At 41.8% G+C, this 23086-nt stretch overlaps 1 protein-coding gene and 1 long non-coding RNA gene across 3 annotated transcripts in view; both read left to right on the plus strand.

Moving 5' to 3' along the window:
- The window catches only part of ntsr1 (neurotensin receptor 1 (high affinity)), a 336505-nt gene that overhangs the window by 107251 nt on the left and 206168 nt on the right, over positions 1 to 23086 (plus strand). The window lies entirely within an intron of this gene.
- On the plus strand, positions 10765 to 16641 carry LOC117512144. Its single transcript, XR_004561223.1, has 3 exons — positions 10765 to 10776; positions 11695 to 11699; positions 16560 to 16641. It is a non-coding gene; the product is annotated as an uncharacterized LOC117512144 (long non-coding RNA).

The following is a 23086-nucleotide window of genomic DNA, read 5'->3' on the forward strand; positions in this document are numbered from 1 at the left end:
CGATGAATTAATTCAACTTGATTGCATTTAATTTCATGGGTTACTTCTTTAATATCCCTGTCAAATCACAAGGTACATACAGAGTAAATGTATGAGGATCTCAGAAATGCAGTAATATACAAATGTTTGAGTGCGATGGTAAGAATATTTCATGAGGTGAAACATTAAAGGTTGCACCTCGTTGAATGGAACATTTCATCTTTCACCAAATGAAATATTCTTTCCATTGCATGAATGGAAAAAATGCTTTACGTAACACCTGAAATAGATCCTTGTCATTTGATATTTTGGTAAACAAGAGAAAAGGGACTTACATTTTGGTGTATGTCATTGGTCCATTCAGGTCAAGACGTTCCAAACAGTCCAACACTTTTAAATAGCAGTCCAATCCAAAACTGTTCATGTACTGCTTTCCTCAATGCAACTAAAAATCTCAACAGAAATTTGTCAAGCTCTTCATCTGACAGAGGTTCTACTTCAGTGACAGCTGTCCCAGTGAATACTACAAATGCCTCCAGATGACTTACGGTGTACTGGATTTTTGTGTGTGTGATAGAATGACCACCGTCAGTAAGCTCGTTCATATTGTCATCTGTCACAAAACAAACCCCCCCATTTCTTTTTAAACTAACCGCTGTCACAGTGTGCAAAAAAGCAAAATGTATGAAACCAAAATTGCATGGTAAGTAGAAGAAAATGGCAAATGACATGAATGATCCATGTCATGTGACATACAAACCCCCAATCAATTGACAGGCATCTATTTAGGTGTTTTATTTTATTTATTTATTTATTCATATATATATATATATATATATATATATATATATACAACCCCTGGCAAAAATTATGGAATCACCGGCCTCGGAGGATGTTCATTCAGTTGTTTAATTTTGTAGAAAAAAAGCAGATCACAGACATGACACAAAACTAAAGTCATTTCAAATGGCAACTTTCTGGCTTTAAGAAACACTATAAGAAATCAAGAAAAAAGATTGTGGCAGTCAGTAACGGTTACTTTTTTAGACCAAGCAGAGGAAAAAAATGTGGAATCACCCTGTAAATTTTCATCCCCAAAACTTACACCTGCATCATATCAGATCTGCTCGTTAGTCTGCATCTAAAAAGGAGTGATCACACCTTGGAGAGCTGTTGCACCAAGTGGACTGACATGAATCATGGCTCCAACACGAGAGATGTCAATTGAAACAAAGGAGAGGATTATCAAATGCTTAAAAGAGGGTAAATCATCATGCAATGTTGCAAAAGATGTTGGTTGTTCACAGTCAGCTGTGTCTAAACTCTGGACCAAATACAAACAACATGGGAAAGTTGTTAAAGGCAAACATACTGGTAGACCAAGGAAGACATCAAAGCGTCAAGACCAAAAACTTAAAGCAATATGTCTCAAAAATCAAAAAATGCAGAACAAAACAAATGAGGAACGAATGGGAGGAAACTGGAGTCAACGTCTGTGACCGAACTGTAAGAAACCGCCTAAAGGAAATGGGATTTACATACAGAAAAGCTAAACGAAAGCCATCATTAACACCTAAACAGAAAAAAACAAGGTTACAATGGGCTAAGGAAAAACAATTGTGGACTGTGGATGACTGGATGAAAGTCATATTCAGTGATGAATCTCGAATCTGCATTGGGCAAGGTGATGATGCTGGAACTTTTGTTTGGTGCCGTTCCAATGAGATTTATAAAGATGACTGCCTGAAGAGAACATGTAAATTTCCACAGTCATTGATGATATGGGGCTGCATGTCAGGTAAAGGCACTGGGGAGAAAATGCACAAGTTTACGTTGATATTTTGGACAATTGAAAGGATGTTTAGGGATGATGAAATCATTTTTCAAGATGATAATGCATCTTGCCATAGAGCAAAAACTGTGAAAACATTCCTTGCAAAAAGACACATAGGGTCAATGTCATGGCATAGGGTCAATGTCAACGAGCAGATCTGATTTGATGCAGGTGTTAGTTTGGGGGATGAAAATTTACAGGGTGATTCCATAATTTATTCCTCAGAATTGAGTGATTCCATATTTTTTTTTCCTCTGCTTGGTCTAAAAAAGTAACCGTTACTGACTGTCACAATCTTTTTTTCTTGATTTCTTATAGTGTTTCTTAAAGCCAGAAAGTTGCCATTTGAAATGACTTTAGTTTTGTGTCATGTCTGTGATCTGCTTTTTTCTACAAAATTAAACAACTGAATGAACATCATCAGAGGCCAGTGATTCCATAATTTTTGCCAGGGGTTGTATATGTCACTGTTTCTTCTGACTACTGAGCATGATTTATTGCTGCACTAGCTTTGAGAGGGTGGGCTCATAATAGTGAATTATGTTTTTTTGTTTGTTTGTTTTTTAATAAATTAATAACATTGTCAATATGGGGTATTGTGTGTAGAATTTTGAGGGGGAAAAATTTAATTTCATCCATTTATGAACAAAGGCTGTAACATAAAATGTGTAAAAAATGAAGCGCTCTCAATACTTTCTTGATGTGCTGTATATCTGTAGATTCAATTGTCCAAAAGTGGGGTGGCTGCTTCTGTGGCAAGGCAATTTCCCGGGGCAGCAGCTGCCACCCAATGCTGACAAATCCGTTCCTACTTATTTTGTGCATCGGGTGCTGCACACATGTAATTGATGTGCACAGAACTGTTGGTGCAGTTGATTTTCAGAACTTCAGTGATGTGAAGTTCTCCTACGGCAGTGGCACAGAGGAAAAGAGCGTTATGTGGTTTGATGTTGCAGATCACAGCAGAGACTAGCTTGAACTACTGTAAAATGTGGTGTGGGTTCCATGCAAGGATTATTTTGTCAAAATAGGCTGCAGCTCTTGAAGAAGCAGCTCAACCTGGGGGTATGTGCTAAATAAGTGACAGCATGATTTCCTGGATCAAGATGATGGGCATGACCAGTTTGTCAGCATTACAGTGAGTCTGATCCAAATGATGGAGCTCTGATCAGTGGGGATTGCCTTAGAAATACTCATAACAGTCTTTGAATAGCGATGTGCAGATCAATCCTAAAATATTGATATTTCACATTCCAGCCTTTCCTGGTCTAAGATCAATTCTCATATAAAAAGACGAATATCTCAGCTCATTAATTTTGGGGGGTCTGTGTTTATCATAAGTAACGAGCTATCCAGGAATGGTAGGAATGCCACTGTTTATCCCCTTGAATGCACGCTTATCTCTTCCTTCCCTGCTATGTTGTGTTTTCCGGTCGTGCTGTCCTGTGCCTCAGCACTGCTGAGGAGACACACAGGTTGCAGTGAGTGAGCTATAAAGCATGATGGGAGAGAAAGAGGAGTGCCCTATGGACACATTTTACACCTGTAAATGAAAATATAAATTGTGATGACATTTGCGCCTGTGGCAACATCACCAATTTATATAAGCACATTAAAATCCACAAAAAAGAACTCTGAGTTCCAGAAATGAATCCTCCCCATCTCCAGCACAGAAACAGTTCACTGGCAAAGAATATCCAGGTACATTACAAAAACTGTTTTATTGGGTTAGTGTGTATAACTTAAATTGAAGAGCATTTTCAGCATGAAAAATACATTGATAACATACAACATAAAATATCTCAGTAAGTTGATAACTTATTACAAGATGTCAGTACTAAAGTTGGACACAGGATAACAATCAGAATCAAATTTATTGCCAAGTAAGTTCTCACATACAAGGAATTTTATCTTGTGTCATTGGTGCATAACGAACAATAACAAGAAAAGGAAAAAAAAACACTGTAAGACGTAACTGGTGCATAAACAGCAATAAAACAAAAAGGAAAAAAATACTTCTGTAAAAAGTGAAGCAGTCAAATAGACAAATGGGTGAGAGGGATCGGCCACTATCTTCCTTGCTCACCTCAGGGCAGTGGTGGGCACAGCTAACCAAAAAGTTAGCTTTGATAACCATTAATCAGATAACTGAAAAGTTATCTTTTATGACGATAAACCGATAAACTGCTAAAAAAAAATTCATGTTTATTACAGATAATCGATAACCGATAACTATTAGTATTGATTTGCGGCTTAAACAACCGAAATACATTCATTAATGCATTGATTGGCAGAATAAAATACACATGGTAAATATAAATTCTTACCTGTGGGATTCATCTGAATAAATAATCCACATAAAGTGTCCTTTTTTAAAATCCAAAACAGTGTCTAAACATGAAGAAAAGTCCCTCCCTCTGTACACACAGCTGCACCATGAGAGCTCCTCTCCCACACCGAGTCTTGGCGATTAAATTACAGCCACAAAGAAATAAAATAATATTAAAATTAGTCTATTTTGTTTTGTGTCGAGTGGACGAGTCACTGTAACGTCCAAAGTGAACCTGAACTACACTACCAACAATGCTCCCTGCGTAGAGCGGCCAATCATGTTTTTACGCTTGATGACGTCATCAGCAAGTGACAGGCAGCCAGTCTGCTAAAAACACAACAAATAGACTAAAATGTTCAAAATGTGATGACTTTGGCATGAAAGTGCTTTGGCCCTGCATTTACTTGTGTTGGATGAATACCAAATTTTGCAGTATTGCCCACTACTACCTTCAGGTCCTTATACTACATACTTGTTTATGTGAGTGTTTTGCAATTTACATATACTGCATAGATTTTTTGCTGCCCCTGAAAATCTCCATGCCACCCTCTTGCTATTCCATGATTTCATCTCTCAATCTGCCCCTGAAAATAAGGCCACTGTTGCTGGTAATTCCTGGGGGATATAGAGTTTTCAGAGCATCTTCAGTCTATGTACTGCTGCATCATCAAGTCATAAGAAGCCCCACAGCTTTATGACCAAATATGAACATAATTCATTATTTAAGATAAATTTTTTGTGCCATTCTCTAGTCTTTGTAGCAGTGAAGCTGCGGTCTGCTGTGTAAATCTAACTGGAGGCATATGTGCACACTGCTGTTTCAAATGGGGTCATCCAGATTGTATATGTATATTGTATTGTATATTATATGTTGTTAGTCTGGAAAGAATGCAAAGCATAATATGCATTTATTGGCCGTTTTTAAATCTGTTATGTTTGCAGGGTTACTATTGAAACAACACAACATCAGTAGGGTAAAACTAACCTGTCTCACGGCAGTCTAATCCCAGCTCACATTCCCTATTAGTGGGTGATAGGAAGAGCTGACATCGAAGGATCAAAAAGCGACATCGCTATGAACGCTTGGCTGCCACAAGCCAGTTACCCCTGTGGTAACTTTTCTGACACCTCCTGCTTAAAACCCAAAAAGTCAGAAAGATCGTGAGGCCCCGCTTTCACAGTCTGTATTCATGCTGGTAGTGAGTCCTCGTCAAGTATGCAGGAGTTCTAAGTCACTGCACTGTCCATCAGACATGGTAAGGACACTAATCAGAAATTTGTATTAATATTTTGGACAACTTTCACTGGTCCTGCTGTTCATCTGAGCTAACAAAGCATTCATCTTCTTGTTTGTTTGACCGAAGACTTCTTCATATCCCCCTCATTAAACTAATGCTTTAACTTGCTGTCTATGGCTGATGCTGAGACCCTGATTCATGCATTTGTCTCTTCTAGATTGGATTATTGCAATGTTCTATTTTCTGGTTTACCACAGTCCAGCATTAGTGTTCTCCAATTGGTTCAAAATGCTGCTGCCAGACTTTTGACATGAAGAAGAACGTTTGACCACATTACATCCATTTTAGCATCTCTTCATTGGCTTTCTATCTCTGTGATATCGGATTTTAAGGTTCTGCTACTAGCCTATAAAATTGTTCACGGATTGGCACCTCCCTACTTAGCTGACTTAATTAAACCCTACGTACCGGCCCGGGCTCTGCGTTTGCAGGATGCAGGACTACTTTGTGTCCCTAGGGTGAATAAAAAATTCTGCGGGTCACAGAGCTTTCTCTTATCATGCCCCTGTTCTGTGGAATGATCTCCTTGCGTCAATAAAGCAGTTAGATTCTGTAGAGACTTTCAAGTCCAGACTTAAGACGCACTTATTTTCCCTTTCATATGGGTAGCATACTGGCATATTATGTTACCATGCTTTTACTTTTTTTTACTATTTTACTGTGCTTTTTTAATCTTTTAATTCATTTTATTTAGTTTTTTAATTGTTTTGTGTGAAGTGCCTTGAGGCAACTCTGTTGTGATTTGGCACTATTTAAAATGAATACAACCCCTGGCAAAAATTATGGAATCACCAGCCTCAGAGGATGTTCATTCAGTTGTTTAATTTTGTAGAAAAAAAGCAGATCACAGACATGACACAAAACTAAAGTCATTTCAAATGGCAACTTTCTGGCTTTAAGAAACACTATAAGAAATCAAGAAAAAAAGATTGTGGCAGTCAGTAACGGTTACTTTTTTAGACCAAGCAGAGGAAAAAAAATATGGAATCACTCAATTATGAGGAAAAAATTATGGAATCACCCTGTAAATTTTCATCCCCCAAATTAACACCTGCATCAAATCAGATCTGCTCATTGACATTGACCCTATGCCATGACATTGACCCTATGTGTCTTTTTGCAAGGAATGTTTTTGCAGTTTTTGCTCTATGGCAAGATGCATTATCATCTTGAAAAATGATTTCATCATCCCAAACATCCTTTCAATTGTCCAAAATATCAACATAAACTTGTGCATTTATTGATGATGTAATGACAGCCATCTCCCCAGTGCCTTTACCTGACATGCAGCCCCATATCATCAATGACTGTGGAAATTTACATGTTCTCTTCACGCAGTCATCTTTATAAATCTCATTGGACCGGCACCAAACAAAAGTTCCAGCATAATCACCTTGCCCAATGCAGATTCATCACTGAATATGACTTTCATCCAGTCATCCACAGTCCACGATTGCTTTTCCTTAGCCCATTGTAACCTTGTTTTTTTCTGTTTAGGTGTTAATGATGGCTTTCGTTTATTTTTTCTGTATGTAAATCCCATTTCCTTTAGGCGGTTTCTTACAGTTCGGTCACAGACGTTGAATTGTTGTACTTGGTCCAGAGTTTAGACACAGCTGACTGTGATCAACCAACATCTTTTGCAACATTGCGTGATGATTTACTCTCTTTTAAGAGTTTGATAATCCTCTCCTTTGTTTCAATTGACATCTCTCGTGTTGGAGCCATGATTCATGTCAGTCCACTTGGTGCAACAGCTCTCCAAGGTGTGATCACTCCTTTTTAGATGCAGACTAACGAGCAGATCTGATATGATGCAGGTGTTAGTTTTGGGGATGAAAATTTACAGGGTGATTCCATAATTTATTCCTCAGAATTGAGTGATTCCATATTTTTTTCCTCTGCTTGGTCTAAAAAAGTAACCGTTACTGACTGCCACAATCTTTTTTTCTTGATTTCTTATAGTGTTTCTTAAAGCCAGAAAGTTGCCATTTGAAATGACTTTAGTTTTGTGTCATGTCTGTGATCTGCTTTTTTTCTACAAAATTAAACAACTGAATGAATATCCTCCAAGGCCGGTGATTCCATAATTTTTGCCAGGGGTTGTAAATTGAGTTGAATTGACTGTTTTTGTTTTGTTTTGTTTTGTTTTGTTTGTTTTTGTCTCATTAGAAGTTAGAATGTGGTAGGATAAAACTAAGGAGGGAAATTAATTACAACCACAAAGCAAACATTTGGTGAAGGCAAAATTATTTTTGTAGTGTAGTTTAAATAAAGGGCAATCCTTCTGTGAGAATATTCAGCAAGAAAATAAACATGCCACAAATTGAGACACTGTAGGTAAGGTTATAAATTGTACTATACACATGCAGTATTTTACCAGATTGTATTCACTACACTCTGTGCAAATACTACATGGCATACACACGTTCATCATTTACAGACCTCTTTTAAGCCACCACATCATCAAAACATCCCGCTCTGAAGGAATGTTTGATTCTGAAATCTAAGCACTGCTGCTTGTTGTATTTGAGTAGCAACTCATTATATACCTTGATTAAAAAGGTAAAACGGATAGGGGATTACCAACAAGAATCACAGACAGGAAAAGTATGAATCAAGCACTGTATAGTTAAAATGTACCTGTAGTGCATTTTAAAAATAACTTTAAATAAGGACGTATGATACTACTGATCCCGTCAGGTTACGCTGGTAGTGAGTCCTCGTCAAGTATGCAGGAATTCTAAGTCACTGCGCTGTTCGTCAGACATGGTCAGCGACATGTTGCCTCCTACTTGGGCTGTTCCAGCCCCGGTAGTGACACACAGTCATTGATTTTTGCGATTGGCTGGGCTGCAGTGGACTGGTCGGGTGCTGTCTGCCAGTGCATGCGAAAGAAGATGAAGTGGACTGGTCGGCCAGCATAGAGGACAATGGCGGAGAGCAAAGCTTACGGTTTACAACATGCAGAAACACTCAGGCAAACATTTCTTTTGCGTGCCGAAACCAACGGACAACACTAAGTTGGAGTTAGTCAAATGTTGGCTACACAACCTTCCCATTCGGACGGAATTCAGTAGTATGTGAAGACGACTTCACAGCGAGCTGCAACCTGCAGGATATGGAGGCAGAATTGTTGGGCACGAAGACCAAGCATTTATGCTTGGAACCAGATGCGGTTCTGACACAATTCTTGCACAGAAAGTGTCAGGAATGACTACAGATGAAAAAAGTGTCTGACCAAACGGAATACATTAAAGGTAAGATACTAAACTTGTGGTTTTATATAATAATATAAACACAGTCAGTTAACCCTCTGGAGTTGTTCGACGCTGAGCCGCGACAAAATTCACGACCGATTTTAGCTCTGTTATTATTATGGTAATGTGTGTGGAGGGGTTCTCCATTCATGCGCTTATCCAAAACGCGCACAATCGGACTTCTCACTCTCTTTCCTCTTCTCTGCTTGCATCAGTTTCAAGGGGAAAGAAACCATGACTGTCCCTTTATGATTTATTGTTAAATGCACACTCTAAACCAAACCAAAATTAATCATAAACCCATGTTTTTGATTGCGGAGGTGCTGCATTCACCGCACACGTGCACGTTTTTCATAATTCCTCTGCTGTGGCCAGGGGAAAGAAACATTCTCCTTTATCATTTGTGGAAAAACACAGGACATAAACCAATCAAAACCACCGATTCCATGTGGATTGTTGTTGGACCCCACGTGGGATTGTTCTTGAGGGGAAAAAAAAGCCAGCAGAGACAAACGATGCCTCCAAGTGGCCAGCAGCAGGAACGGCAAAGCATCAGGCCATTCCAAAGCTAAGCAATACGTACTAGTTAGAGAAGTCTTGCTTTGGACAGGAATTGTTTATCTGAGTGGCACAAATATAATTTGTGTGGTATCTTATTACATGTAAATTGCTGTACAAAAAACACCTGGACCACTCCTACATTTTCATGCAAATAAATGTATATAACTTTGTTTTTGCTACATTTTTACACATTTTTGAAATTTTAAATTTATATTTGCATTCTGTTATAAAAATGGTTTGTTAAAGTTGCTTGTGGTTTTCACTGTAAAAAAAAAAAAAACTTTTTTCATATTCAAATTCCATGTTTTTACAGTTTTTACATATAGAGTGTCAGAATGGAAGAAAAACTGTAAAGTCGCACAGGTGAGGTTATACCCCAGACTCCAGAGGTTAATAAAAGTAAACTGAAAACAAAACATGAGAGAGGAGCTGGCACATCTGGTTTGGGATCTTGATAACGGATTCACACTCTTGTGAGGAATGCACTTTAGAGAATCTTAAATCCTGGAAAGGGTGGGGGTTTATGACACCGAGCCATCCTGTGTTGGCTTGGAGGGTCTCCCTTTGACAACTGGAGATATACCAGGCCTTGCTGTGTTGAATTTCTTTTGAAGAAATTTCATGCCCTCTGCTTGATGCAAACTTAGGACACTGAATGTTGGTCAGCTTTCCGCTACACATTGTAATTGCAACATTATATATTTTTTGTTCATTATTTCACCATTGCCTCTGATACACTGTTTATTCAAGCATGAAACACTGGTCTTATAATCAACAGAATATTAAAGTATATATTCTCAGAGGGAATTACCATTTGTACATTACTGCTGAAAAATGTCTATTTCCACTTTATTGTTTTTTACTTCAATTCTACATGATAATATATTGACATATTTGTTACATTGGTTGACTTTTAAAGGCAGCATTAAAATATTTTTTTGCAAGGCGGGGAGTTACACTGTCTGACAATAAATATTTATTGCATTTCAATTCAAGTTCAGTGTCTGAATATAATTCAATAAATTATTTAATTTTAAAAAATCTAGTATATCAAGATTTATTCAACGTGTTCTGAAGTTAAATGACTCAGAACTTATCTGTTCGTCAGCTCTCCATCAGGTGCTGGTCCACGGAGGTACCTGCGGATCATGTCATCAATAAAGGCCATTTCCAGGGACGGTTTGTGCATTATATATTCATGAAGATTATGAGTTGAAGTTATGCAGCCATCTAATAAGCGGTCTACAATGAATTCATGTTCTTTGCAACATTATGACTCCATGTCTGTTCTGGAACCATTTTATCAGCTCCGCTTCAATGTCCTGATAATGCACTCTCCTCTCCCCACCAGGCAGATTTTTTGCTGTTTTTGGCCAAGGTTCCAAGCATATCTTGTTCATACATTACTGCTGGACACTTCGAGTCTGTGCTGCTGCTCTTGTATGCAGTACGCATGTCCATATGTACCATAAGGCCATACTGTGTACAGCATGCACGCGGACGCAAACAATAGTCAATAAATGCCCCCTTCACAAAATTTGCAGGCCCCTGGGGTGTTTAATGGAGTAAATACAGTATGTCAAAACTCACAGCAGAATGAAAGAAATTTTCCATATGTTGAAAATTCATCAATTATTAAAACAAGACCACGTCACAATGATGAAATGTTCTGGTTTGAACCCTGCCCAGTTTTCTTTCTTTCTTTTTTTTCTTCAAGGTAAAGACAAGGTTTCAAACCATAAGCTTCCAGAACTCTTATCCATGAAAATGAAAATTTCTAAGCATGGCAAAGGAAAAAAATAGTTGCAGTATGCAGTCATTTTTTTGTACACACATTTTCAAAAGGCAAAGCATGTGTGGAGGTTGCTTCTCTGCATTCTTCAAATTGTTAGATAATATCTGTGCTAATTCCTTATTTTATGTTAGTGAGTTAGTATTAGCCTTTGTTATTTGATTGGAAGTCTCTGAGATCTGGTTTAAAGTTTAAACATAAGAATTAAGTTTCACTTCCATCACACGTGTAAGGTTCACATACAGGGATGGCTCCCCCTATCTGTGAGAGCCAATAACATATAGACTAAACCACACCCATGGTAATGCCCACATTGTACAAAAGTGTTGTGCAAGTTATGTGCATAGTCTTCCACAAGATGGACGCAGTCTGTGAAGACCCAGGCCTGGTTTTCAACATGACCTTCAATAAATTAAAAATAAGGAATATATCAAACTGGTTCTTTGTAAGGGGCACTAAATTACATAAAGATCTGGGGGAGAAATTACAAAATCTAGGCAAAATGATCTCAAGCCTTTGTGCTGCTTTTTTGTGCTGTTTTCATTTTTAAAATATTAATAAAAGTTGCCCTGTGGACTCACCACCTGCAAGGGGAATTGCTGGTGTTGGGTGCGCTGTCCCATGGGTGGCAGTGAAAGTAGAGGTCCTCGACGGACCAGACCCGGGTGGCAGGGGCTGGCTCTGGGGGTGTGGAACATCACCTCACTATGGGGGAAGGAGTCGGAGCTGGTGCGGAAGGTGGAGCGATACCAGTTATGGTGGGCCTCGCCTCCACACACAGCCTTGGCTCCGGAACCACTCTCCTTGATAGGGGTTGGACCTTATTCGTCTCTGGAGTTGCCCAGGGGGTGAGGTGCTGGGCAGATGTGGAGATACTCACGAGTCCCCGGCTGTGCCGCTATATTGTAGTTCACCGCGGTAGACGAGAGGGTCACCTCCCTGCGCCTTCCGGTGGCGAGGGCAAAACTCTGACTGCTGTTTGTGCGTATGCACCGAACAGCATTTTGGAGTATTCGGTCTTCTTGGAGTCCCTGAATGGATTCCTGTATGGGGCTCCAGTGGGAGACTCCATTGTTCTGCTGGGGACTTCAACGCACACGTGGGCATGGGCAATGACAGAGACCCCTGGAGAGGTGTGATTGGGAGGAACGGCCTCCCTGATCTAAACCCGAATGGTTATTTGTTATTGGACTTCTGTGCTAGTCACAGACTGGCCATAACAAACACCATGTTTTAACATAAGGATGCTCATAAGTGTACATGGTATCAGAGCACCCTAGGCCGAAGATCGATGATTGATTTTGTGATCGTATCATCTGATTTGAGGCTGCATGTGCTGGACACTTGGGTGAAGAGAGGGGCAGAGCTGTCAACTGACCACCATCTGGATGGTTGGTTCAGAGGGTGGGGGAGGACTTTGGACAGACCTGGTAAGCCCAAACGGATAGTGCTGGTGAACTGGGAACATCTGGAGGAGACACTGTCCGACAGATCTTCAACTCACACCTCCGGCAGAGCTTCTCTAGCATCCGTGTGGAGGTTGGAGGCATTGAAAAAGAATGGGAAATATTCAAAGCTTCCATGGCTGTGGCCTGAAGGTCTTAAGTGCCTCAAGGGGTGGCAACCCTCGAACACCATGGTGAACACCGGTGGTCAGGGAAGCCATCCGACTGAAGGAATCCTTCCGGGATATGTTATCTCGGAGGAGTCCAGAGGCAGTTGCAAGGTACTGACAGGCATGAAGGGCAGCAGCCTCTGCTGTGAGGGAGGCAAAGCAGCGGGTGCGGGAGGACTTTGGAGCAACCATGGAGAAGGACTTTCGGTCGGCACCAAGGTGCTTCTGGCAGAACGTGAGGCACCTCAGGAGGGAAAAACGGGGAACCATCCAAGTTGTCTACAGTAAGGATGGGACTCTGTTGACCGCAAATGAGGATATAATCCAGCACTGGAAGGAACACTTTGAGGAATTGCTGCATCAGACCGGAGCGTCCTCTATAGTAGGGGCAGAGCTGGAAGCTGATGGAGGATTTTCATCAATTTCCCTGGTCGAAGTCACTGAGGTAGTCCAACAACTCCACAGTGGCAAGGCCCCGGGGGTTGATGAGATCCATCCAGAAATACTGAAGGCGCTGGGTGTGGAGGGATTGTCTTGGATGAGACGTCTCTTCAACATTGTGTTTAGGTCTGGGACAGTGCCTAAGGAGTGGCAAACTGGGGTGCTGGTCCCCATATTTAAAAAGGGGGACCAGAGAGTGTGTGCCAACTACAGGGGCATCACACTACTCAGCCTCCCTGGCAAAGTCTACTCCAGGGTGCTGGAAAGGAGAGTTTGGCCAATAGTCGAACCTCTGATTGAAGAGGAACAATGCGGGTTCTGTCCTGGTCGCGGAACAACAGATCAGCTCTTCACTCTGACAAGGATCCTGGAAGGTGCCTGGGAGTATGCCCACCCAGTCTAGATGTGTTTTGTGGACTTGGAGAAGGTGTATGATTGGGTACCCCGGGAGATACTGTGGGAGGTGCTGCAGGAGTATGGACTGAGGGGACCCCTTCTCAGGGCCATCCAATCTCTGTACTCGCAAAGCGAGAGCTGTGTTCGGGTGCTCGGCAGTAAATCAGACTCGATTCCGGAAGAGGTTGGCCTCCGCCAGGGCTGCGCTTTGTCACCGATCCTGTTTGTGATATTCATGGAAAGGATATCGAGGCGTAGTTTGGGGGAGGAGGGTTTCTGGTTTGGTGGGCTCAGGGTCTCATCACTGCTTTTTGCAGATGATGCGGTCTTGTTGGCTTCATCAGCCGGTGACCTCCAACAGTCACTGGATCGGTTCGCAGCCGAGTGTGAAGCGGCTGGGATGAGGATCAGCACCTCTAAATCTGAGGCCATGGTTCTCAGCAGGAAACCAAAGGATTGCCTACTACAGGTAGGGAATACAGTCTTGCCCCAAGTGAAGCAGTTCAAGTACCCTGGGGTCTTGTTCATGAGTGAGAGGACAATGGAGTGTGAGATTGGCCGGAGAATTGGTGCAGCAGGGGCAGTATTGCATTCACTCTACCATACTGTTGTGCCGAAAAGGGAGCTGAGCCAAAAGGAGAAGCTATCAATCTACTGTTCAATCTTGGTTATGACTCTCACCTATGGTCATGAGGGTTGGGTCATGACCGAAAGAACTAGATCACGGGTACAAGAGGCCGAAATGGACTTCCTCAGGAGGGTGGCTGGTGTCTCCCTTAGAGATAGGGTGAGAAGGGGAGCTCGGAGTAGAGTCGCTGTTCCTTTCAATGCGAAGTAGCAGCGACTCTACTCCGAGCTCCTCCGCTGCTCCTTCACGTTGAAAGGAGCCAGCTGAGGTGGTTTGGGCATCTGGTAAGGATGCCTCCTGGGTGCCTTTCCTAGGGAGGTGTTTCAGGCACGTCCATCTAGGAGTAGACCCCGGGGAAGACCCAGGACTAGGTGGGGAGATTATATCTCCACAGTGACCAGGGAACGCCTTGGGATCCCCCAGTCAGAGGTGGTCAATGTGGCACGGGAAAGGGAAGTCTGGGGTCCCCTGCTGGAGCTGTTCCCCCCGCGACCCGAACCCGGAAAAGCGGTTGAAGATGAGTGATGAGTAATAAAAGTTAAATTCGGCCATCCAAGGTCAACCAGCTACCCCCAACATTACTCAAACAAAAATAGTGTTGCTCATTTGTGTTGTTAAAATCTTTGGGCTGCTGTCGTTTTTTAGTATTGTGAGGTTGTCATTGGTCAGCCAGCTCCCCCACATTACCCAAATCAACCAAAAATGGTGTGAATTTTTTGTGCTACTTTTGTGTTGGTTTGTGTTGTAAAAAGTAGGGATGGGTGAGTACACCACTATCTGTATCTGTTCAGCCATCTAAATTATCTGTATCCATATCTGTACTTGTAGTGGGCAGGGCCTAAAGCAGAGGTGGGCGTTGTTTAACCTGAAATGGCTAGGGCTAAAATCTGTACATTCAGAAGCTACAACATTTATTGTTTATTTGAAAACTATTTACAGAACAGCCTCAAAATTGAGATTCAAATCAATGTTTTTGATCACAAAAGTAAGACAACTATTTACAGAACACGTTTTTATGAACTGAGAACATGAATTTTCTTAAATGTATGAATGAATATTTACAGAACAGCCTCAGAATTGAGATTCAATGTCTTTGATCACAATAGTAATGAACTATTTTACAGAAGACGTTTATATCAACTCAGAACATGAATATTCTTAAGTGTATGAATGAATGACAGAACAGCCTCAGAATTGACATTCAATGTAGTAGGAAATTATGGACTACTAAGTATGCATGAAAAGAGTTGTCATACTCAACACAAATTTCTTTTTTTATATTATGATCTGATTGTGATTTTTTTTCAATTATTTATTTATTTTTAGTACCTAATGTTCTTGGCATTTTTTTTCCACACACTGTGTGTGTATGTGTGTGTGACTGAGTGACTGTGTGAGAGGAAGAGAGAGAGAGAGGTTGTTCAACTGACCACTTTATTTTTATGAACTGCAGTGAGAAAATGTCAGATACTGCATGCAACCATATTCAATAAAAATATTAATATAGGCTACTCTCTGTGTTCAGCTATATGTGTGTATGTGTGTAAGTGGCCTGTAAGACTGTTTATTTTTTAATGATCTGTGTTAACTTGGTGATTAATGCAAACATCCAGTGATGGCAAACAGGGAAATAATATGTCAGCCTTGTTCACTGTATTCTTCTCAAAAACACCACGTTCAATGGAAGCAAACTTTTCCAACTGACTTTATATCACCCACCCAAACAAAGAGCAAGCAAATGGTTAAAATAAATAAATAAATACATTTAAAAATCCGACCTGAGTGGAGGCAGTGACTGACCTGGCATGAGCAGTTTTCAGCTCTGTGTTGTCAAATGCACTGCGTACGATACGAAACAAGTTCACCAAGTAACTTTAAATGTCATACAAGCCGAAAAAGAGGCGACCTGAAGAAAACGAGTACTGAGAGAGCAACGTGAGGTTGAATCAAGCCAAGCACAGAGAGAGAGATCCAGTCTGAGTGTGTGTGAGAGAAAGCCACAGGTCTGGCTGCAGAGTGTTCTGTCTGTGTAGGGAGGGGCGGGCGCTGTGTGTAACTGGCCATCACAGAGCGTGAAGACAGTCAGTTAGCCAATGAGAATTTTCCTTCAGCACAAGCACATATATTGATTAGTTTTACTCGTATCATGCTCGTACTCATCAAAAATGCTTTATCTGTACCGGATACTTGTCTGAAACGAGTCTCTGGCTCAACCCTAGTCATTTTTAAGTTATTAATAAACGTTAATAAGGACCTCTAAGGGAAACCAGTACCACACAACATCCAAACTAAAAAACAAATTTTGTCAGTCTTTTGTGCTGTTACAATTTTCATGTTATTGTTGTTATTAATGTAGTTGAGCTTATAGGACTAGGTAGTACAATCCCTTAACTAATCAGCACTTGGTGAGGGGTTAGGGCTAGAGGGTAAACGCTTCACAGGGGTCTTCAGGTGGGCACCCTCCTTCTTTGGTGTTTCGTTGAAAGGCCCACGACACCTCCAGAGCGCTCAACGGCAACATCTGGCATCCCAGATTTGCCCCCTCTGCTTTTACCCCTCGGTGGTCATCTTGCAGCCCAGTTGCAGTCCTTTCTTTTCATCCAGATCCAGTTGCTGCTCCGTTCAGCCGCTCCTGATAGTGACTTGACATCTTGTTGGAAGGCTTGTCCTCTCACTCCCATTACCTTAACTAGCTTGGTTGTAGATGTGGCAACAAACCCTCTACAGCCAACCTCGACAGGAAGCACCTGGGCTAGCCACCCGTGTTGTTCGGCGTCTGCTGTTAAGTCGGAGTACTTCAGTCGTTTCTGCTCATATGCTTCACCAACTGCACCTTCCCAGGGTACAGTTAGCTCCACAATGAAAACAGACTTCTGCGAGGTTGACCATAAGACCAGATCTGGCCTGAGATTAGGTGTAAGAATCTCAGGTGGGAATATAAGTCTCTGGTCCAAGTCAACCTGCATTCACCAATCCCGGGCACTGCCTAAGAGGGTTGGTGGTTCCATATTCGCTGCAGGTTTTGCTGGGAGTTGTCCTGCTCTTACAAATGTTGTGATGGATATGCGTCCAGGCACTGACGGAGGGAGGGCGTTGGTGCTGGTTCTCCTTCTTTCCAAAGAGATGGCCAGCTGTCGTAGCACCTGGTTGTGTCTCCAAGTATAGCGGCCCTGGGCTAAGCTGGTTTTACAGCCTGTGAGGATGTGCCTCAGAGTTGCAGGGGTTTGACAGAGCACACAAGAGGGATCTTCACCAAACCACTGGCTAAGGTTTGTGGGTGTTGGAAGAACGTCATAGGTGTCTCTGACGATGAAGCTGATTTGGCTTCCTTCCATTTCCCAGAGATCCCTCGAGCTGAGCTTTCTTTGTTCCAGGCATTCCCAGCTAGTCCACTGGCCGTGTTTGGACTGCGAAACTGCCTTTGTGCGTCTGTCTGCCTCCTCTTGGTGCCGCACCTCGGCCACGACCAGCTTTCTCTTCTGGGTTGGTGTTGCTTTGTGCCACGTGGGTCGGCTTGTCCCGAGCCCAACCCCACCTCTTCCATGCTGCACCTGGCCTACAATGTCTCCATGCCTGAGAGCAGATTTCGCTTGCTCTATGGCCTCAGACGGGATCCATTTCCTCCCAGTTGCCAGTCTGGGAGCGGCCAGTTGAATCCGGTCATTATGGGAGTCGGTCAGGGTCATGTTTAGCCTCACTTTGGTGCATTTGAACTCTTCTGTGAGGCTAGAGAAGGGCAAATCCAGGGCACCATGTCCAAATAAGTTGATGTTACTGAGGCACCGTGGGAGGCCAAGCCACTTCTTGATGTATGAACTGACTGTCCTCTCAAGCTTCTCAACTTTGGTCATGGGGATCTCATATACCGTCAGGGGCCACATCAGGCGCGGCAACAGACCAAACTGTAGGCACCACAATTTTAATTTCCCAGGAAGCAAGGTTTTATCTATGCTGGCCAGGCCTTTGATGGTTTCTTTCCTCAGCTGGTCAGCCTGGTCAGAGTCTTTGAGGCTGGCATTGTACCAGCGTCCCAGGCTCTTCACAGGCAGTTCTGATACCAGCAGAATGGGTGTCTCCTTGATGTGATACCTCTGGTCCACAAGTTTTCCTTTGAATGATGGATATGCTTCTGGATTTACTGGGTTTAAACTTCATCCGTGCCCATTCAATGTTGACCTGAAGTTTTCCCAGCAAATGGAATTGGAAAAATGTTAAGGTTATCAGAAGTTAGTCAGCACCACCACCCTTACACCCAAACCACATAATAATGGAAAAATACCGTATATAACTAAGGAATGCAAGAAACGGAGGATCCAATTGTTTTGGAATGTGCTACATTTGCACTGTTAAAATTTTCAGTTGTGCTGTTCATAACACTTCGGAAGAGGTTTTAGAGTCATGAGGTCTCTGGACAGAGTTTTTAACAATATTGATATCTTTTCAGGAAAGTAAATGTCCTGGTACTTCCTGCTTTAGTGTATGGTTGTGAGACATGGACACAATCCAGTGACCAAAGGCAATGACAGGATGTCTTTGGTACTAGGTCTCTTCTGATGAGTCCTGAGTACCACACGAATGACTGTGCCAAGCAAGTGGTTACTTTGGGAGACTCAGAGGAGGAGTATCTCTTGCATCGTGAGGGAGTGTAATGTAGCCATGTGTCACATTTCTCTGGGTGTTGAGGACCCCTGGGAGCAAAGGGGACGCCCATGTTTCCCTTGGCTGTGGCACATAGATGGTTATTTTTGAGAGGTGGAGATGGACCGGCCATCTGCCTGGGTGGATCCCATCCAATACTGTTTTGTAATCTGGTGGATGAGGCAGTGCCGCACCATAGCATGCTCTGAAAATTGATTTTCTGTCCTGATACTTATCTACCTAACTGAGGATCATCAAGCTATAATTTAGAGCAGCAGCCCAGAGCATCTTGATCAAACGAATGAGGTACCAATATCTGAGGTCAGGATCTCGTACTATGTGTTATATGACATGCAGAAATGAATGTCTGCCAGAGACCCCCTGCTGCGACTGATCCCTATGACCTCAGATAGGGGGTCAAAAAATGCGCTGGATCAAACGAAGGAGGTACCACAAAAGACCAATGTAGTCTGAACCGGCATAGTACACAGTCATTGAAACAGCCCTTGCCAGACATTTTGTCCTCTACAAGGGGGGTGCCAGACAACTCTTTGGTCTTGGCTATGGTGGACAGGTTGGAGTGTGATTGACTGAGTGTGTGAACACGTGTCTTTTATACAGGTAACAAGTTCAAACAGGTGCAATTAATACAGGTAAAGAGTGCAGAATAAGAGGGCTTCTTAAAGAAAAATTAACAGGTCTGTGTGAGCCAGAATTCTTGCTGACTGGTAGGGGATCAAATACTTATTTGCAGCAGTAACATACAAATAAATTATAAAAAAAATCATACATTGTGATTTCTGGATTTTTATTTTTTTTTTTTTAAGATTATGTCTCTCACAGTGGACATGCACCTAAGATGAAAAGTTCAGACCCCTCCATGACTTCTAAGTGGGAGAACTTGCAAAATCACAGGGTGTTCAAATACTTATTTTCCTCACTGTATATGTAGGCTATCAGCACACATCTGCTATGCTACATAGAAGCCCTGGTGTGTATAAGATGTTGGACTCAATCAGTGTGATATTGTTCTGTATGTATTGATGTAAAGTGGAAAAAACATATAGAGGCCCTACTGCTGCTGCATAATAGCAATCTCTCTAGCAGGGAGGTAAAATACTCTGTCGGATTGACAGGGCATTCAAGATAAATCATATGCTAGGCCTAATGATTAATTTCACACAATAAAGTCACATCATGAATTTCCATCAGTTGCTGCAATATTGGCTGTCAGCTTTGCCATATAGCTAAGAAGCACTAAATAAAACATTTATAGAATGATAAAGAATTTCAAAATTGTTTTCTGAATAACTCCAACCCAATGATGTTGTAGGCCTAATGACAGTTATGGGTGGGGTGGGGGTGGGGGAGGGGGGGTATGAAGCATGAATCAAAGGTATCATTTAAACTATAGCGTAATTTCATATTTTCCATATTGGAGATTACCGGGGTATCTCTTGGTTCAGCAAGCACTGTTCCTACAAAGAGAATGGCAACAGAATCACTATGGACCAATCCTTGGAAAGAAAACGCTTGTTGTCTCCCATGGTTGCAATTGTGTTAAACTTCTGTTTTCCTCCACCGAACAGAAGATAGTTGTTGACCAGCCAGACCATCTCCAAGGATGCCATGAGGAAGCGGATACGTTGCTGGCATTTCATGCCTCCAGTGTTCATGGGAATATTGTCATTCGTGCCTCAGACACTGACGTCCTAGTCATCCTTCTTGGAATGGTTGGGAGGGATGTGTTGAATGGCAGAGTTCAAGGCTACCGAAAGGTCATAATGGACTGTGGTTTGGGGAATACCCGTCACCATATTGACGTCACAAGCATAGTCACAATCCTTGAGTCAAAACAGAAAGGACTTGCCGCAGCTCTCCCTGGTCTTCATGCCCTCAATGGATCAGATTTCACTACCTCATTCTACAGGAAAGGGAAGATCAAACCTCTAGAAGTGTTGGGAAAGGACACAGGAGGTCGCCTTATCCAGTTCTTCATTAGTCTGTCTCATAGAGATGCCCCAGACCAAAGCCAAGCTGAGACGTTTGTCTGTTCCTTGTATGGTATGAAGGATGCAGCGAAGAACGTCAATGAAGCTAGATATGTGAAGCTGTGCCAGATGACTGGGAAAGTAGACAAGGTATCCTTAATGGCTTATGACCATGGATATTTTTTTGGTATGCTAAAAGTACATATAAAAGATACTTTCAGTATTTTGCCACAAATTCTTAATATCAGTATGTATTGATGTAAAAAACAGAGACGTTCTATTAGATATATCCACCATCCAACATAAGAATATGTTAAAACCTGAGTTTATCTTGAAGTGAATATTTTTCCATGGGGGAAACATTGTCTTTTACATTCTGTTTCAGGAAAATCCAATGTCCAAGGTGAACAGAGTTGACTGTGCACTTCTACCTACATGTGCAAAGACTGTCTACAAGAAACTACAATGAGCACACTATATAAGTATTCTCTGGGGAAATGGGGACACTGCAAATCCCGGTGATCATTTGGACCGTCTGGTTGGAAAGAAGAACAAGGATGCTACACTGGCCCTACAATGCCAGATGATCTTTTTAAGGTGATTGAACAAGAAGATGACAATGTGTGCGAGGTTGAAAATGAGCTGGTATCTGCTTGGCCAGAGGAGGCGTGGGATGATTCCAATACAGAAAATGGTTGGAGTGATGATTCTGACAATGAGACTGATATGTAACTTTCTGCGGAATTTTTCTGCAAACAAAGCAGTGGATCATTCATGATTTCATAATACCATTCCAAGTATTTTGTTTGAAGATGACATTTCATTTGATACAATATGTACATGTACTTAGTCATTTGGCTAAGGGCTCAATTTAACAATTAAAAACAAGGAGAAAGAGTCTAATTGTTTTGGTGTCTCAATGAGGGCTCGTGCAATGAAAAAATTGTCATTTGCTTTGCATATTTTATGAATTGTGACTGTTGTTTCAAACTAGGCTCCAGGTTGTGTGTTTTATGACTGGCATAGCTCTTATTTCAGAATCCTTTTCAGGGGATTAGTAATGGTTATTGTCACAGGAGCCAATCAATGATGTATGTGTGTAGGATGTATAACCATTTGATTACCTTCAATGATTAATCTAACCATCAAATAGAAGCTGTGGGCTTATTTTAGTAGTGTCTGACAGGTCCAATGCAGAATTGTGTAGGGTATCCTATGTCTTAAAAATTTCTGGCAAAGGTAAAATCTGAATATTGTATGATACACATATTCATTTGGTGCAGCTTCTTTGTGGTACTTTTAAAGTTTAATCTAGCACAATTTTACAATTGCCAGAAGAAGGGTTCATTTTTGGGGGTGTCCGGCAGGGCCAATGCATCAGAAATTTTGTCTGGCGTTGCTCATTATACTTTTAGTACATAATGACAATTCATACAAACTTGGTTTCATGTGGTACCTTGAATGTTTAACCGAGCCCAAATTTTGGGGCCCTTTTAGGGGTGTCTGGCACCCCCCTTGCAGAGGACAAAATGTCTGGCAAGGGCTGTTTCAATGACTGTATACTATGCCGGTTCAGACTACATTGGAATTTTGTGGTACCTCCTTGGTTTGATCCAGCACATTTTTTGACCCCCTATTTGGGGTCCCAGGGGTCAGACGCAGCAGGGTTCCCTGGCAGACATTCATTTCTGCATGACATATAACAAAAAGTACAATATCCTGACCTCAGATATTGGTACCTCGTTCGTTTGACCACAATGCTCTGGGCTGCCGGTCTAATTCTTGACTAGACAATCCTGGGTCACAAGAAGGCTTATTTATGTATAAATAAGCCTTCTGATTCCCTCTGCAAATCATTTATGTAAATTGTGGATGCATTAGGATTTTGGCAATGTATTCAGGATGCGACACACATTAGTGGAAATACCCTGGATTTGGTTCTTGCACGTGGTATTGCTGTCACGAATATTGACATCATGCCTCTTACATCAGTGGTCACTGATCACTCACTTATTAAGTTTACAGATTCGCTGCCGTGTTTTGTGGAACAACAACCTTATTTATCACTACGGCGAAACATCAACTCCTCAACTAAGACTTAACTCAAAGCTCGACTGCCTGATGTCTTAGCTTAACATTTGGCAAATAATCAGTAGACAGTCTTGTGGATAGTTGCTCAAAACTACACTCGACATGATTGCACCACCTTTGTTAAAATCGTGCCCCCCCAAAACACAGTGACCTTGGTTCAGTGATTACCTGCGTGACCTCAAGCATAAGGCTAGAGGTCTAGAACGATAATGGCGTAGTTCAAAATTAGA

The sequence above is a fragment of the Thalassophryne amazonica genome, chromosome 6 (genome assembly GCF_902500255.1).
Source record: "Thalassophryne amazonica chromosome 6, fThaAma1.1, whole genome shotgun sequence".
Lineage (NCBI taxonomy): Eukaryota > Metazoa > Chordata > Actinopteri > Batrachoidiformes > Batrachoididae > Thalassophryne > Thalassophryne amazonica.